The sequence below is a fragment of the Pinus tabuliformis genome, chromosome Q (assembly GCF_031772625.1).
Source record: "Pinus tabuliformis cultivar Carrire ecotype Pingquan chromosome Q, CPIR1, whole genome shotgun sequence".
In the NCBI taxonomy this organism is placed as follows: domain Eukaryota; kingdom Viridiplantae; phylum Streptophyta; class Pinopsida; order Pinales; family Pinaceae; genus Pinus; species Pinus tabuliformis.
The window spans coordinates 523216843-523234834 of NC_142296.1; positions in this window are offsets into that span (position 1 = coordinate 523216843).

Genomic DNA, 17992 nt, shown 5'->3' on the forward strand with positions numbered 1-17992 from the left:
GAGGTGCAAGGATGAATCATTGCCTCGTGATCTTCATTGTCCTCACACCCACAGATACAACAAACTTGCTCCTCTGCAACCATCTCACTATGTTTTGAGTCATTGCATATGTCTTTAAGTAAAATTTCACTGTAAAACCCCTTAAGGCATTTCATTATTCAGCGTTAACAAGGCCCTATGAAAGCCTTTCACTCTAGATCATGTTGCTCAAATAAAAACTGTGTTGCTGAAGCATTTTAGGTAGGCAGAGAGACACAAGTTGATGAATTGTCAAGCTTGGAAAAGATGTAAGTAAGGATGACATCAAATACTGAATGAACATCTATAAATCTTCAAGTAATTCCTTTCTAGAACCATGAGACCAGCAGCTGTAAAATTTTCACCAGCAATATCCCCGTCAACAATGTACTGTGCCCTCTGCACAGGATACCTCTTTCAATCAAAGCAGAGAAACGAGCTCGCCATGTTGATGAAGATTAGCAGCATGATAATAGGCCTTCAAATGCTATATTCTCTCCTTCTCCATCACAATCTAACCAGAAGACCAGCCACTGACATTTCCTAGCTTTTTCTGGATCATTCAATATTTGAACTATTGCGCGGGAGATCTTTGAGCCAATCACTCATTCGGTCATATCTTTTGATTCGGGAGCTGGTTTTTGGATTGTAATATACCATTGGAAATCTCTTTCCGAGCTGCTCCTGACAAATAAACTTATGATATGTTTTGTGCTGATTATCATGTGCAAAACATCTGACAAAACCAGACATAGTAAGAGCTCATGTTGATCCCTAATGACAGGCCGCGAAGACTAGAACTAACAGTAGCGTCCATCGAAAGTATGCAACATGGGTATTCCTTGGATGAGGAATCAAATTTTGCATCCAACAAGTGTTTCCTCTCAAAATTTGAGTAAACCCATAGAAAGATAAGTTGAAAATATGAGTTGAAAAAATAGGTTTTTCTTTTTCCCTTGAAAATTTGATGATGTAATCTAATCTTATTTTATTATTTCCACTATTATTTTATAATTTACTTAGGAGGCCCATTTTAGACCTCAAAATTCCCCTAATGGCAAGCTCTGATCATATTGTGACCCCTTAGACTCTTACATATACCAAGGACGTATTATCATTTGAATCATCCAAGAATTGTTCATTTTTGTAATTCAAAGGAGGCTTACCCCTTGAAGAGGATAATTTTTAAGTCATTGATCTATCTTTTCCTCTATTTTGTGATTTGGTTTCATAACATTTGGTATCAAAGCTTTGGATTCTAGGGTTTCGCTAATTCAATAAATACATTGTGAAATTTTCATTATAACCTTTTTTATACCAATTTTCAGAAGCTAAAATTATGACCACATGGAGTTGAAATCTTGGTGAACTTATTTCCAAAATTTCATAACTTTGTTCGCTATATTTTCAGAGATATGGTCCAAAGAAGTTAGGGTTTCTTCATGCTCCAGAATTCAGTCTCAAACAGGTGACAGAGGGAAAACGTCATAACTTTTTCTTCAAGCATCAGATTAGAATTTTGAAAAAAGTGAAAGAAACATAATGGAAAGTAGTGTCACATGTATCAATTTTAAAGATGAAGGCTGAAACAATGACACAAGGAATTTCGTACAAGTTCGCTCTAGTGAAACATTACATAATTAGGTCATTGTGGGAGATTTGGTATAAATTTATCTTGAAGAATCCAATCTCGGTATGACTTGTGGCAATAGAAATAATACTCATAGGGCTACCACAAGATGAAATTTCAAAATTTGGAGATCCTAAATTAAAATGGTACAACAACTTCAATATTGAGCTCCTAAAAAGCAAGAAAAAAGTGTGTATTTTTTTAAATTTTGCATAACTTTTGTTTGAAAAATAAGTTTGAAGTGATTAAAAGGGAATATTGAAGCATAGATATCAGTATTTGGTTCTCAAATTCCTCTGAAATAAAATAATTTTACACCCATTAAGCCCTTATAGATCTCTACTATGACTCATGAACAAGAAGAATTGTAACATGATATATCAAAATTATGCAACCAAGTGCAACAAATTTCGCTCTCACAAAGAGAAAACAAAGATGAATAAAAAGGGACATGGATGACTTTAAAAGGGACATGGAAATTTTTAAGGATGGTTTAAAAGCATACATGGAATATTTGAAGTATGGTTTAAAAGCAGACATGGAAGCAATGAGGAATGTCAAGATGGAAGGATTGACAAAGTTGCTGCAAGAAAGGCTTCCGAATGGTGACAAGATAATCCATGAACATCATGATGAGGGAAAAAGGAGTATGAATTATGATTTTAGAGACTCTAGTGTTGGGTTTAAGGCCCACCACATTCCAAATATTGATATGAGGAAGTTTGATGGGAAGAATCCAGTAACATGGATACTACAAATGGAGGAATATTTTGATCTTCATGATGTGAAACACACACAAAAGGTACACGTTGCAACTTTATATTTAGAACCCAATCAATTTTTGTAGTATCGATGGTTTTGTTCCCATAAACCACTTTCCACTTGGTCAATTTCAACAGAGGAAATGTTAGAACATTATGAGGATACAAAGAGAAACACCTTCTTTTGCCAATTGATAAATCTCAAACAAAAGGGTTCAATGACGAAGCACATTGAGGACTTCCAAAAATTGAATATCAAGGTAACTGATATTCCAAAGGAGCATAAGATTAATGTATTCATAGGGACTTTGAAGGATAACATCCAACATGAGGATCTCCTTTGGGAACTTGATTCATTGGAGAAGGCATTCAGGGTGGCAAGAAAAGTTGAAAGCAAAAATTATGGAAACAAGGAAATCTACCACTCACAACTACAAAGATGGAAGTGTTGTTGTTCCTGGCCTTCCATAACCTGCAAGGTTGACACCACAAAAATTGGAGGAAAAAGACTGAAAGGGATTTGTTATATCTTTTTATATCAAATGCATTAAAGGTCATAAGTGTGATGAGAATAAATTATTCTAGATAGATTGTGAAGAGGAGGAAGAAAAGGAAAAAGAAACATCAAAAGAGGAGGATATATACCAGGAACCAACCACAGAGAAAGAAGAAATTAATCTGACCATATCTTGTAATGCATTGGTAGGAATTACCACTCCTTAAACTCTCAATATAAAATGATATATCAAAAAGAAAAAGGTAATTGTGCTGATTGATTCGGGTAGTAGCCATAATTTCATTCATTGTAACATAGCCAAGGAATTGAATTACTTCCTATATCCAGCACCAGAGTGTCAAGTGATAGTTGTAAATGGAGGAACTATAAATTGCTCTAGAAAGTGACATAATATGATATATCAAGCTAACCATGGGGTAATATGTATTGAATAGTCCAAGATTTCCATTCCAATGGGTGGTGTTGATGTTGTACAAGGAGTCCAATGGTTACAATCTTTGGGGGAAATAACTTTTAATTTTCAAGAAATTTTCTTGAATATTTTTTGGGAAGGAAAGGAAGTTGAATTAAGGGGTATCGTAGGTAAACCAGGAACGATAATCAAATATAATGGCATGACAAATATTTTGAAGAAAGAAAAACATGGTGTAATTGCACAATTATGCTCACTAGAGGTTTAAACATCAAAATCATCTATTTCTCCAGATCTCCAAAAAGTATTGGACAATCATTTCAAGGTATTTGAGACTCCCAAAGGACTCCCACCTATTCATGATAATGATCATGCTATTCATTTGATTCCAGAAAGTGTTCCTCCAATTGTCAGACCTTACAGATATCCATATGCCCAAAAGAGTGAAATTGAACGTATGGTTGTAGAAATGTTAGAAGCTGGTATAATTCAACTTAGTCAAATTTCTTTCTCTGCTCTAGTAGTATTGGTGCACAAGAAGGATGGATCATGGTGTATGTGTCAGGATTATAGGGATATCAACACGATCACGATTAAAGATACATTTCATATTCCTATCATTGATGAATTGTTGGATAAATTACGTGGAGAAATTTATTTCACCAAGTTGGATCTTCGTTCAGGATATCAAAAAATTAGAATGAAGATTTAAGACATTCCAAAAACAACATTCAAAATTCATGAGGGCCATTATTAATCTTTGGCCATGCCTTTTGGTCTTACTAATGCACCTTCCACATTTCAAGGTTTGATGAATTCCATTTTTCAAACCCTTCCTTAGAAAATTTTTGTTAGTATTTTTTGATGATATACTAATCTACAACAAGACTTGGAAGGATCATGTTCAACATGTTGACAGGGTGCTCAAACTATTGGAGGAGAAATAATTATATGCAAAAACCTCCAAATGTTTATTTGGAGTACATGAGGTGGAATATTTGGGTCATATTGTATCTGAGGGTGTTAAGGTGGACCCTAACAAAATTAAATCCATTAAGGAATGGAAAATCCCCACAACCATAAATTAGTTTCGAGGATTTCTCAGGTTGATAGGGTATTATTGCGAGTTTGTTAAGAATTATGGGAGAATAGCAGCACCTCTATCAACATTGCTGAAGAAAGATGCATTTTCTTGGACTCCAGAAGGTCAAGCATCAGTGTTGGCAACGCAAGATTTCACAAAAACTATTATCGTGGAATGTGATGCCTTAGGAAATGGAATTGGTGTTGTATTAATGCAAGAAGGAAGACCCATTTCTTTTGAAAGTCATCCAATCATAGGAAAGTATTTACAAAAACCTATTTATGAAAAGGAAATGTTTGAAATACTACATGCACTAAAGAAATGACGACCTTACTTATTGGGAAGACACTTCAAGGTAAAAAAATATCATGATAATCTTAAATACTTTTTGGAACAAAGATTATCTTCAAAAGAGTAACAAAAATGGGTCACAAATATGTTGTTGCAGATGCACTTTGAAATCATATACAAAAAAGGGAAGAAAAATGTTGTTGTACATGCACTCTCAAGAAAGGATGAGGATGTGGAAGAATCACTTTGTTCCATTTCTATTATCAACCCTGATTGGATAACCGAACCAAGGGATGAATGGAAGAGTGATGAAGAGGTGTGGACACTCATTCAAAAGCTGTAGCTAGATCCTAGTACATCCAAGACATTTAGCTAGAAAAATGACTCATTATGGTACAAAGATTGCTTATATCTTTGTAAGAATTCCCAACTCAAGAAAAATATTATTTTGGAATTGCACACCTCTCCTTTAGTAGGGCACTCAATATTTTTAAAAACTTACCACATAGTCAAGAAGGAATTTTTTTGGGATGGACTTAAATTTGATATTCAGAAGTTTGTGGTAGAATGTTTGGTTTTCCAAAAAAGTAAAGTTAAGACAATTAAGACCTTGGGTCTATTACAACCTTTAGCCATTCCAAGTCAGCATTGGGAGGAGGTCTCAATGGATTTTATCACAAGTTTACCCAAGTCTAAAGGAAAGAGTGTGATCATGGTGGTAGTTGATAGAATTACCAAGTATGCACACTTTTGTGCATTATCTCATCCTTTTAAAGCCAATATAGTTGCTACTGAATTTATGGAAATAATTCAAAAGCTACATGGAAACCAAAAGATTATTGTAAGTGACAAAGATCCCATTTTCACTAGAAATTTTTGGACGAAATTATTTTCTTGTCTTGGTACACAATTAGCTCATAACTCATCTTATCATCCTAAATATAACGGGAAAATTGAGATAATAAAAAAAAGTTTGGAAGGATATATTTATTTCTTTGTATCTGATAAAAAACACAATGGTTCAAGTGGTTACCTCTAGCTAAATGGTGGTATAACACTTCCTTCCATACTGCAAAAAAAATGACCCCATTTATGGAACTTTATGGACATCATCCACCATCCATCACATCATATTTAAAAGAAAATATAAGGTTCAAGCATTGGAAGATCACATTGAGCATCAATAACAGTTCTCCAACTCCTAAAGGATAACCTCACTCTGACGCATAATCAAATGAAACAATAAGAAAATCAATATCATAATGAAAGAAATTTTTATGTAGGCGACTTGATATTTTTACGGCTACAACCATACAAACAAATGTCCCTCAAGCAAGCTGAGAAGGATAATAAATTATCACCCAAGTACTATGGTCTCTACAAGGTGTTACAAAATATTGGTACTATGGCATACAAATTGGAGTTGCCTGCATCTTCTAGAGTACAGTTAGTTTTCCATGTTTCATGCTTAAATAAGGTTAGCAGTAGCAAGATCCCAGTTCAAAAAATGTTACCAGAACTTGACGAAGAAGGAAAAATCATATTTGAACCTGAAGCAGTCACGAAAACAATAACATGACAACTACAAAATCGATTAATTTCACAGTATCTCATTGAGTGGAAGAACTTACCCGTTAAATATTCCACACGTAGGGCATGTTAGGTCCCTATAATACGAGTGTATTCCACTTATTTTTATTTTTAGTGTAGACCCCTATTGTTATTGTTATTCCCATGTATCCCCCATGTTGTTATTGTTGTGCCTAATAGAATCCCACTATTGTTATTGTTGTTCCCTTACTTTATTATTGTTATGTAGGCTTTGATTATATTGTGACCCCTTAGACTCCTATATATACCAAGGGGGCCTTATCATTTGAATAATCTAAGAATTGTTCATTTATGTAATGTAAAGGAGGTTTCCCCCACGAAGAGGATAATGTTTAAGTCATTGATCTATATTTTCTTCTATTTTGTGAGCTGGTTGCATAACAACTATGGGTTAGAGCTAGGTGCAAGAGGGGTCCAAATTTAAAAGGACAAGAGATAGAGAATTGGATATCAGGGTATCGATCCTTCAATTATTAGGCATTCAGAGATTGAGATATCAACTGGCAAGTTTTTACCACGATATAGAGAGATCCTAAACATATGTTAGCTAAAGGGGATAATATATGATATTTATTTCCTATTATTGGGTGTTGGGGATATTGGATTTCAAGATGTTGTGATGTGCATGATACTACATAAATACCTGATATTGATAAATCCTAACACGACCATTAAATAATAGGAATTTACAATCAAATGACTGTGGTTATCAATTTTCAAAGATTCGATATTGGAATGTTGACATATTAAGTTTCATCTATTGAACCATATTTGAAACATCGGTTAGCACAAAACCCTGATATTGATTTACCTTGTATGTATATTGAATAATATATATATTTACATTGGTTAATATTTGCTATCAAGACGTTTGTTATTGGATTTTTATGTAATGGGGTATAGACTATTGGGAGTCGAGAGATTAGGTACCAAGAGGTCAAAGCACCAATTATTGGTGCTTCCTCCTAACATCGATGGGCCCAATAAAGTGTAGAGGTGGCAACCAACAAAGTAGTCTTGGTGTCATATGACGGTGACATGGCATGTTGATGAGATGACTCCATGGAATGTTGGTGAGATAATGACATGAAATGTTGATGTGTCATGATGATGTGGCACAAAACATCTCTAGGATGACATGGCATGTTAACATGGTGATAAGATGTGGCATGATTTGGACTAAAGTGCTAAGGTGGCACTCGAGGTAGAGGTGACATGGAATTCACGATATTGGGATGTAGGACTATTAGGAGTTAGGTATTACATTGTATAACTTATACCACAAACCCTCGATATTGATGAATCTCGATAAGTTTATCATTTTATAGATATCATTCCATCAACTGACGTCCATTATTGGATTAAGTTGAATTTCAAAAAATATTGTGTTATACTGCCTAGTGGCTAGGGGGCCTAGTGACCCATTAGATGGAAACATAAACTGATGGGAAGATGGATTCCTCTTAATTAAGGATTTGTTATTCAAATCAAATTGAGATAAAGTAATTGGAAGCCAACCTATACTAGTGATATTTCACTTGGGGGGTTGGTCAAAAAATATGACATCCTATGGATTGGAAGTGATGATGTGATAGTTGACGTGGAAATTCATGGTAGTGACATGTGGATAAGGACCACCACATGCCTACCAAGTGGCATATTATGATTTTTTAAGTGGCCAGTGGAGGGAAATATTCTAGGGGGAATAACTTTGTGTCTAGGGTATAGATTGGGATGTAGTTTATATTGTTGGAGATAGGGACTGGATACTCCATATCCTTAATAAAACATTAAGGGAATGGGTATTTTCCACAATCAATGGTGGTTACCTTGCTTGGGGCATAATTTGGGAAAGTTTCCCTTTGTATTATTGGTTTTTCTATGGTTTTTCTCATCTCATTATTTTTTTGAGTGGATTTTTTATCCTCCTTTCTCTTTTAGACATCTAGTTGTCCACTTCCTCTAGTCTGTTCCTCTCTTGGCCTATATTTCCTCACCTTCTCTCCTTATATCCCATGCTTAGTCCTCAACCTTTGTGGATTTTTTTTTCTCATTGAGTTGGAATTATCCACTATTTTTCTATTGGTCTTGGTCCTGCTCTTCCCCACTCACCTTTCCCTTAGTCCCCTTCCCTTCCATATCTTCTATATAAGTCATGCCTCATAGTGATAATTCGTTTTATGGTCATGGCCATAATAGAAGAGAGGAGACTCCTCAAACCATATCTCAGGCCACTGTGGAGGATTCAGTTCATTACTATTGAGAATGTACCTCCCATTCTACTTAGGAAGAGATGGATTTAGTAGAATGTGAGGCTCGAGTAGAATGCAAGTTCCTGTTGGATATTGAGGTGGAGGAGAATTTTGGAGAGTTGATTCATGATACAAGAAATACACAATCTAGAAAAACCTAATACATGCAAACAATTGACTTATATTGGTAGATGAAGACTATGATGGGAAAAGTCTTGGAGGAGCAAAGTAAATCCCAAGATGAAATACTTCTTTGCAAGGATGCCCTACAACAACATATTAGACAACAAAGATTCAATGTTGGCAGAGAAAATTGTCAATATGGACTTCTACAATAGTGAGGATGATGAAAAAGCTCCAACTCCCACCCAAGTGATTTCTCCTATAGGTTAATCATGGTCTATGTTATATCATTTTAGAGTTATAGGAGATTTTGCAAGCAATCCTACATTGTTTTTAGTTTCTATTACGTTTTATTTCCATTGTTTTATATAAATGCAAATTATTCTACTTATAGCAATATTATAAAACAATTGGCATTAATTTTGTGATTTCAGACTTATTATCTATGCTACTACTTTGGTTTCCCTAGTGGAAAACAAATATGCATAGATTTGTAATGTTTTCATTTTGATCAACTATTACAAGGTCAACCCGAATTACAAAAAAAATATTGACTATGATATGTATTTTCAATAAACATTTTATAGTTAAATAATTTCATAAACAACAATGATATGTACAATTGTATGTTTTATGAACAACTTCTTTCATCACAACTTTAGAATCAAAATAAAATATTTATATGTAATGTTGTAGTGTAACTCTTTTATAAATGTTGTATAGATTGAGTGAGCCTAATGGTTAAGATCATGTGCTTCCATGTTAGATGTCATAGGTTTAAGTCTAAAGGGGAGTGGGTTGGAGTGAAATGAATCATATGTCACTATGAAAATAATTATTTATTTTTTAATACTTTATTTTTCATAATTAACCATTTGAAATTTACATGATTTTAATTCTACTTTTTTTGTTTGCTAGTTTATGTGAGTCATGAGATGACTCACACAAATGACTTGTGGCTCGAGTGTCCATGACCCAGGGGCATATAAATCATCAAAATCGCCTAAGGATCACACCCGACCTGGGACACACCAACTCTTAGCATGGATAATTTTTTTCCCACAGAGTTTCGAAACCAGTGACTTTTACACCACATAGTGCCTTAACAAAATACCATGTCACCATATTCTCTATGCCCCGTGGGCTACATGGTTTTAGTTCTTTAAAAATAATGTTATTTTTGTTTTATCTTTCATTAGTATTTAATATCCAGAGTTATTATGGATCTTAGGCTGGAATATGACCCCTCAATCATGTTATTATTATCATTATAATTTAAAATAATTAATGTTAAATAATTATTAAGATTAGTATTAATAATAAAATTAGTTAAGAAAATAATTAATAAATTGATAAATAAATAAGTATTAATTATTAATGTTATTATTAACATTAATTAAGGAAAAAAATTATTATTAAATACTGATTAATTTAGATTTTTTTTTTTTGCTAGGTAATGTGAGTCCTGAGATGACTGACATGCCTAACATGTGGCTTGAGTAGACGCGACTCAGGGGCATCTAAGCCATCAAAATCACATGGGAATTGCACTCAACCTATGCCACACCAACTCTTAACATGGCTGGCATGGCTGGAATTTTTCCCTCAAAGTTTCGAACAGGTGACCTTTACACCATGTAGTGCCTTAATAGAACACCCTGTCATGTCTACTCTATGCCCCATGGGCTTATAATAATTAAATAATAATTAGTTGATTATAACGTATGAATATAAATATTAATTTAATATTATTATAAATAAATATAAATGAATATTATTATTAATTTAATAATATTATAAAATAATAATAATAAGTTAATTAATATAAATATTAATTTATGAGTTATAATAAATAAATAATAATATTTTACACGCTAAAAGGAAGGTTTGCACCTTGACAGATTTGATACCTCTTGGGGCATGATAGATCTAGAGTTAGATTGATCTAGGTCGGTATCAATGTTTTACAATATTTTTATCGGTACTAGGATTTATAAAAGTAAAAATGTTATATTTATATAATAATACATCAAATTGGTGTATGATACTTCAATTTAATGATTTGATTGCTAAAATTTGTAAATGTGGCCTAGGTTGTTAGCTCAAGTGGTTGGGAGCATGGTTTGTTCTCCAATCCATCCGAGTTAAATTCCAAGGGACATGTTTTGTTTGTTGTGATAAGTCTTGAAGAGTAGGTGCCCCCTTGCTAAAAGTTACAAGTTTGGCCTTGGTTGTTAGTTCGAGTGGTTGGGAGGATGGTTTGTTCTCCCATCCACTCGTGTTCAATTCCAAGGGACATGTTGGGAATGTTGTGATAAGGCTTGAAAAATAGCCTCCCAACCCACCCAACTTATTGACTATTTCTAAGTCATAGGTTATTGGTGTATTTGATGGCTTGCAAGATGTTGGTTATACTCTTGGTGTTATAGTGGTAGCTCGAGGATTGGGTACTAGGCCTCACTTAGAATACTGCAACATGTAACCTATTCACCATTGTTAAAAACAAAATCACAATGGTGGCTTGGGTGGTTGGGAAAATGGTTTGTTTTCCCCTCCACCTAGGATCAATTTCCATAGAGGGACATTTGGGCATGTTGTGATAAGGCTTGAACAATAGGTTCCCTACTCATCTATTGATGTATCGACTCTTTAGTCATAAGTTATGCATCATAAGTGATGCCTCTTTCTAAGTCATATGTTATTGATATATTAGCTTGTACTCTTTTGGATATATTCTTGGTGTTTTTATTGTGGGCCTCAGCTAGATTACTCCAATGTGTTACCAGTTTTCCATATTTTAATGTTTACATTTTTACAAAGATGTACATGCTCTAACCCCCTTGGACTTGAACTTATGACCTTTTAGAACAAAACACATGTTCTTAACCATTAAACCCACTCAAACTGTACATGCATATAGAAATTTGACCTTCCCTTATATTATGGTCTATAATCTGTTGGGTTGCCATCATTGACCTATTGACATGCATCTATGAGCTTGTCATCAATAAACCATCAAGATACACTTGGGCTCCCACCAAACCTATCAACGCACATTTAGGAGTTTTCCATCAACGACCTATTGAGATAACTAGTCCTTTTAATGAATATCGAGTACTCCATTTATATTCTGGAATGACTTACTCATTAAAGTAAATTCCAAGCTAGTGTTGATATCTAAAACTCTATTCAATTGGACTTGCTAAGAGAAATTTCAGGATCTTGAAGCATTTATAGGAGGCAAAGAATTACTATTCTATGTTTTGAATTTTTTTGTCATAATCTAGTGATACAATTCTTGGAAATATTGTGATTTTTTTATTGTTTAAATTGAGCTTTTGAATGCATAAATGGATTCAACGCTGTAAAAAAATGTAAAGCAAGATTGTGGAGAATACATAGATTAAACTTATTCCAACAAATCCTTACTAAACTTTAAGTAATAATAACCGAAAGATCGGATATGGAGGAAAAATGGTGATGGAGCTCCTGCAAACCCTAAGAGATGGTTCTGGCACACTCTCTTTGGGATTACCTTCTTCTTGTGACTCGATCTAGTTTTCCACACTCCCCACCCAGTTGACCCCTATCTCCTATTGCAGTTTTCTTTCTGTTATTCTGGCATCGGGGTCATCGGTTACTATTTGGGCATCTATCTATTGACACATTTTTCTGGGTTTCTTTTCTCCCACAGGTTGTCGATTAGGATGGAGGAAGACATGGTCGATTATTATGAGGATCCATATGCTTCGGTGCTGATTTGGATGATCTCACGCCCACAACTACCGGTCACCACTACCAACATATCACTGCATCTCCCCTCTTCGTTGGCCGGTGATCCTAGGGTTTATACAGTTCCAGATTATCATTCTTTTTCTCTCCCAGCTCAACCATTCCTCCCATCGACCGGTCCGTCTAAATCATCGTTGCCAAATTCTAGGACCCTTGATGATGCCTTTATCTCTCTCGGCACAGATTTCTCCCCGCCCTCCTTGGCTTCACTCTAGTTCCTAGTGACTTGCCTAGAACTCTCCACTACCTCATTCTCATCCAAGCCCCCTGTTTTCCCCTCCATTATGAACCTTTTTCCTCCCCTTACTACAGAACAAGACTCTCAACTCCCCCTTCATCCTATCCATCATCTTCTGTCCTCGCTCCCCCTGATTTCAAACCCTCCCACCTCGGGTTATTTCGTTGGTATCTCTCTCCCTCCTCTGGATTTGGATGGGGGTCCTTAGGTTGGTTCTGGTACTGGTCCTCCTCCCACTCCATCTGATATTCCCCCATTGGAAAGTTGGGCAGGCCTACGAAGAAGTACAAAGGAGTCAAGGTTAGGACCAGGAAGATCTCTCTCACCTTTGGCGAAGATCTCCATATGGGTGATGTGATTGATACCTCCAATCAGGTACTGGTTGGGCGAGTTCGTGGAATATCATATTCGACTGCACATCTACGACAGTGGATATTGGAAATTTTGGGTCAGGTGATCAATGAATTACCATCTGTGGTAACTCTTTCACATGGCTGGTTTGCACTTCACTTCTAGTGCTCTAAATTCATCCCATGGGTCTTATCAAAGTATTGGCATATTGAGTTTTCTCTAGTTTTGCTCAAAAGATGGAGTCCTCTTTTTTATCTGGAGCGTGAACATTTGGGGGTTGGTCCTATTTGGGTTCGACTGCCTGGATTACCACTTCACTTTTGGTTGGAAGATGTCTTCAAGAGAATTGGTAATGCTCTGGGCACCTACTTGGATTATGACAAATCCTATATTGTTACTAGGAACATGGCTATGACACACATTCTGTTGCATTTGGATACAAGAGAGGGGTTAGAGGAGAACCTACAAATTCACTAGAGAAATATTTTCTGAATACAAATTCTTGATTATGAGGGGGTGCCCTATCGCTGCCGACGATGCCACAAAATTGGGCACTTATACAAGGACTACCCTCTTCTTGCATCTAGCTTTGCCTCAGTGGCTCATCCAAAATATGTTGTAGATGATAATCCCACTGAAATGCGGGGCAAGCGTCTTTCTCAGGCTGATGGCTTCCCATCAATGTATGCTCAGCCAAACCGTGGAGCTTGCATGGAGATTGTTCGCCCCCCATCCCTGCGTATTACCAGATCTCGTGCGGCTACAAAAATGACTGCCTCTAATGTGTCTATTTCTTCCATTGCACCCTCCCTTAATTATGATTATTTATCTGATTGCTTTCATAGTATATCCATTTCTCATTGCAACACTGCACCTGCATTTATCCCCTCCTCTATTTCGTGTTCTCTAGTGCCCTCTCTGCCTATTTTTACCTCTAAGCCCCCTACTATACCTGATGTCCCTGGCTCTGTCCCATCATTTGAGCCTTCCATTGACTCTAGTAAGATTCACCATTATAATCGATGTTCCCTTACCAAGTCTTCTCCTGGTGATCGTTGTGGCATCAGTGTTGTCCCTCCCCACACAACCTCTAAAAATGCTCGGAGCTGACACTCCAATATGTCCAAGGATATATTCTAGGCGGGACTGGACATGGCTCATGGTCGAAAACCTCCTATTGACAAGGTCCTTATAGAATTGACCTCTCCTCCCCTTGGTTCCCCATGAACTAGCTATCCTTCAATTGTCGTGGGTTGGCTAGTCCCGCAGAGAAACTAGACTTTCGACGTTTGATTAAGACAGAGATGGTGGACATCATTTTTCTTCAAGAAACACTTTCTCCTTGTTCTTTGATCATCCCCACCCTTGAGGCCCACATCCCAGGATGTCACTTTAATGCATTGGATGTTCGTGGGTGATCTGGTGGCCTGGCTCTGGTATTGAATCCTTGGGTTGTCAAACTGTTGAATATTTGGGGTGGGGGGGGAGGGTATCATTGGCGTTGATATATTTTCCTCTAAATTTGGGAAGGAGCTGAAACTTATTAATGTATATGTTCCCTGCATCAACCAGGCTCATTTTTGGGACAAGATCCTAGATCATTCATATATGCAAGCTGACAATATCATCCTTGGGGGTGATCTAATTTCTCTATTGGCCATGCATGATCCTGGGGACATAATGCACAACTTGACCCTCTATCTGATCATATTAGCTCTTTGTTGGAGGATCATAACCTTTTTTATATTCCCATGGCACGGTTGCAACCTACCTAGTGTAATTGGACGAATGGAGATGCTTCGATTGCCAGAAGGTTGGAAAAATTCCTTATGAAGGACCCTCTTTTGGACCTCCTTTCTTTATATCTGCAATGGGTGGGATCTGGTGGATTGTCTGATCACTCACCCATTTACCTAGAATTTTCTCGTGTTGATCGTAAGCCTAAAGCCCCCTACAAATTCAATTCCACCTGGATCAATGATGAGGGTTACATGAAAATGGTCACTAATTATTAGAAGGCTCACCCTCTTACACCTGGTCAATCTGTTTCTGAAGATTTTGCCAAAAAGATGCTCTATCTCAAGCAAAAATCCATTGATTGGGCCAGGGATAAAAGACACAAGGATGATCAGACTCTAAAATGCATTGAAGTGGAACTTGCTAAGCTGGTGGACAGGGATGGGTGTGGGTTTGTCACCATTGAAGCCAAAATGTGACTTACAAAAATTTAAATGGACCGAAACAAAATTTTGAAGGAGAGAGAGGAAACATGGAGGCTTCAGAGTCATGCCATTTGGCTACAGTCGGGAGATGATAATACAAAGTTTTACCATCATTTTGCAAATGGACGACGGGCTACCAACACCATCTGGCATCTGGTGGATGATGTCGACCAATAGGTAAAGTCCTTCCACCAATTGGCTTCCCCAGTACTTCTCATTTTAGTCAGCTATTCAGAGCTTCACAGGATGCCAATCTCACAGAGATCATCAAGGTGGCTGGATTTTTCCCTAGGTTTTTTAATCAAGAATTGGTTGAGGACCTTGATTTTCCTGTTACTTTGGGGGAACTGGAAGGCACACTTAAATGGTTTAAGAAGGACAAAATCCCTGGACTGGATGGCTGACCAATTGAATTTTATCTTGCATTTTTCGATGTATTGGGAAATGATCTCCTTCAGGTCATTGAAGAATGCAGGATGGGGGGCCGAATGTATGATGCATTCAACTCTACATTTATTGCACTTATACCCAAAATAGATGTTCCTCAAACTTTCAATGATTTTCGACCTATTTCGCTCTGCAACTGCATATATAAGATCATTGCAAAGATCATATCAAATCACCTCAAGGCCATCTTATTTGAGTTTATATCTCCGAAACAATTTCCTTTTCTTGACCACAAGCAGATCCATGAAGCACTTGGCACTGCACAAGAGGTCTTACACTCCATCAAAACAAAGAGGCTAAAATGTATTCTCCTCAAGATTGATCTGGCTAAGGCCTTTGACCACACTAGTTGGCTCTATATGAGGTTGTTATTGACTCATTTGGGCTTTCCTTTATCTTTCATTCAATGGATTATGTTTTGTATTACTAATGTCTCTTATAGTGTTCTTGTCAATGGCTCTGCCTCATATTTCCTTCATGCTGAGTGAGGCCTCAGACAAGGCTGCCTCCTCTCACCTCTTCTCTTCTTTCTTGTCATGGAAGGGTTGAGTCGATATATATCAGAGGAAAAAAGACAAGGCAAACTGATGGGCATCAATATCACAAATACTTGCATCCTTACCCATCTCCTATTTGTTGACGATGTACTCATATTTCTTAATGGATCAATTGGGGATGTTACTGCATTCTCTTTTGTTTTTCAATCATTCTATTTTTCTACAGGAATGTAATGCAATCATCTCAAATCTACATTGACTAATATTGGATGCACTCAAAATGAAATCCACTTAGCACAACAACAATTCCCATACACCTTTCTCCCCTTTGATGAAGGGCTCAAATATTTGGGATTTCGGCTCAAGCCTGTTAAATACAATATTGTTGATTGGGTTTGGCTTGTGGCTAAGATCGAAAGGCGACTGAATATTTGGCATCATAGATGGCTTTCCAGGGCTGGCAGACTTGTCCTCATCAAATCTGTTTTGGAAGCTACTCTGATGTACTGGATGTCATTTGCTTGGATTTTGAGGGGTATATTACATATAATACAATAGTTGTGTTGTAGATTCATATGGAAGGGCAAACAAGAAGGGCACATTTTTTCTTGGGCTAGATGGGATATTCTTTCCCTCCCCAAAAAATGGGGAGGATGGGGCATGAAAAATTTAGAAGTATTTGCTAATTCTCTAGCAGTCAAATTAGGGTGGATTGTTCTTACCTCCAAGAAGCTTTGGGCAGAGGTGGTCTCCCAGAAGTATATATCCCCACTCCATCCCCTCAATTGAATCCGACAACCTACTTGGGACAAATCAAACATTTCTACAATTTGGAGGGTGGTCCTTAACTCGCTTGCATATATCAGAGATGGATTGACCTAGAAGATTGGAAATGGAAACTTAGTTTGTATTGGTTTGGACCCATCGATTGGATGCGGGAATGTCTTTTAATTACCTTAGGAACTGCTTCACTACCCCACCAATACTAGTTTTACTAGAATTGCCCATATTTTTTATCAGGGAAACTCTTCTATCTTCAGACAAGTCTGGAAATCTTCTAAATTGTTGGGCATCCCTCCCATCTGGCAAAACTACTGGAAATCTTATACCAATTCTCTTTCATAATCTCATGTCTGGATCACTGAGGGGGAGGATGAGCTTATTTGGGCTCACTCACTGAATGGAAAATACTCCCCAAAGTATGGTTACCTTCATATTTTTTCAGATCATAAGCCCCCTATCCCTGCTTGGTGATGGAATGTTCTCCGGAAATTTAAGGCAACACCCAAAGCCAAGTTATTTATGTGGTGCATTCTCCGAAACAAGGTTCCTACTGGGGACAATGTCCAAAAGCGAACCTATCATGGCCCATCCTGGTGTTCTCTATGCAAACAAGGCTCAAAAACTATTGACCACCTATTTCTTACTTGCCCTATTACCACTGCCTTCTGACAAGAAGTACTTACACTTCTTCATCTTCAATCTAGATGGCAAGGGGAGGATATATTGGAGGCTTGGCATTTGTGGTGGTCAACAACTCAAACACACAAGATCCAAAATCTTCCCATACTGATTTGCTGGAGTATTTGGCTACAAAGGAATAAAATCATATTCTCTGGCACCTTACCTCATTGGCCGCATGTTTCTGCTCACCTTATCTCTTTATATCATTGTATCCAGGAGGAAGACCGAGCCCCCATAGTGCGCAACATCTCTGCTGAGATTATTGACAGGAATACACCATGG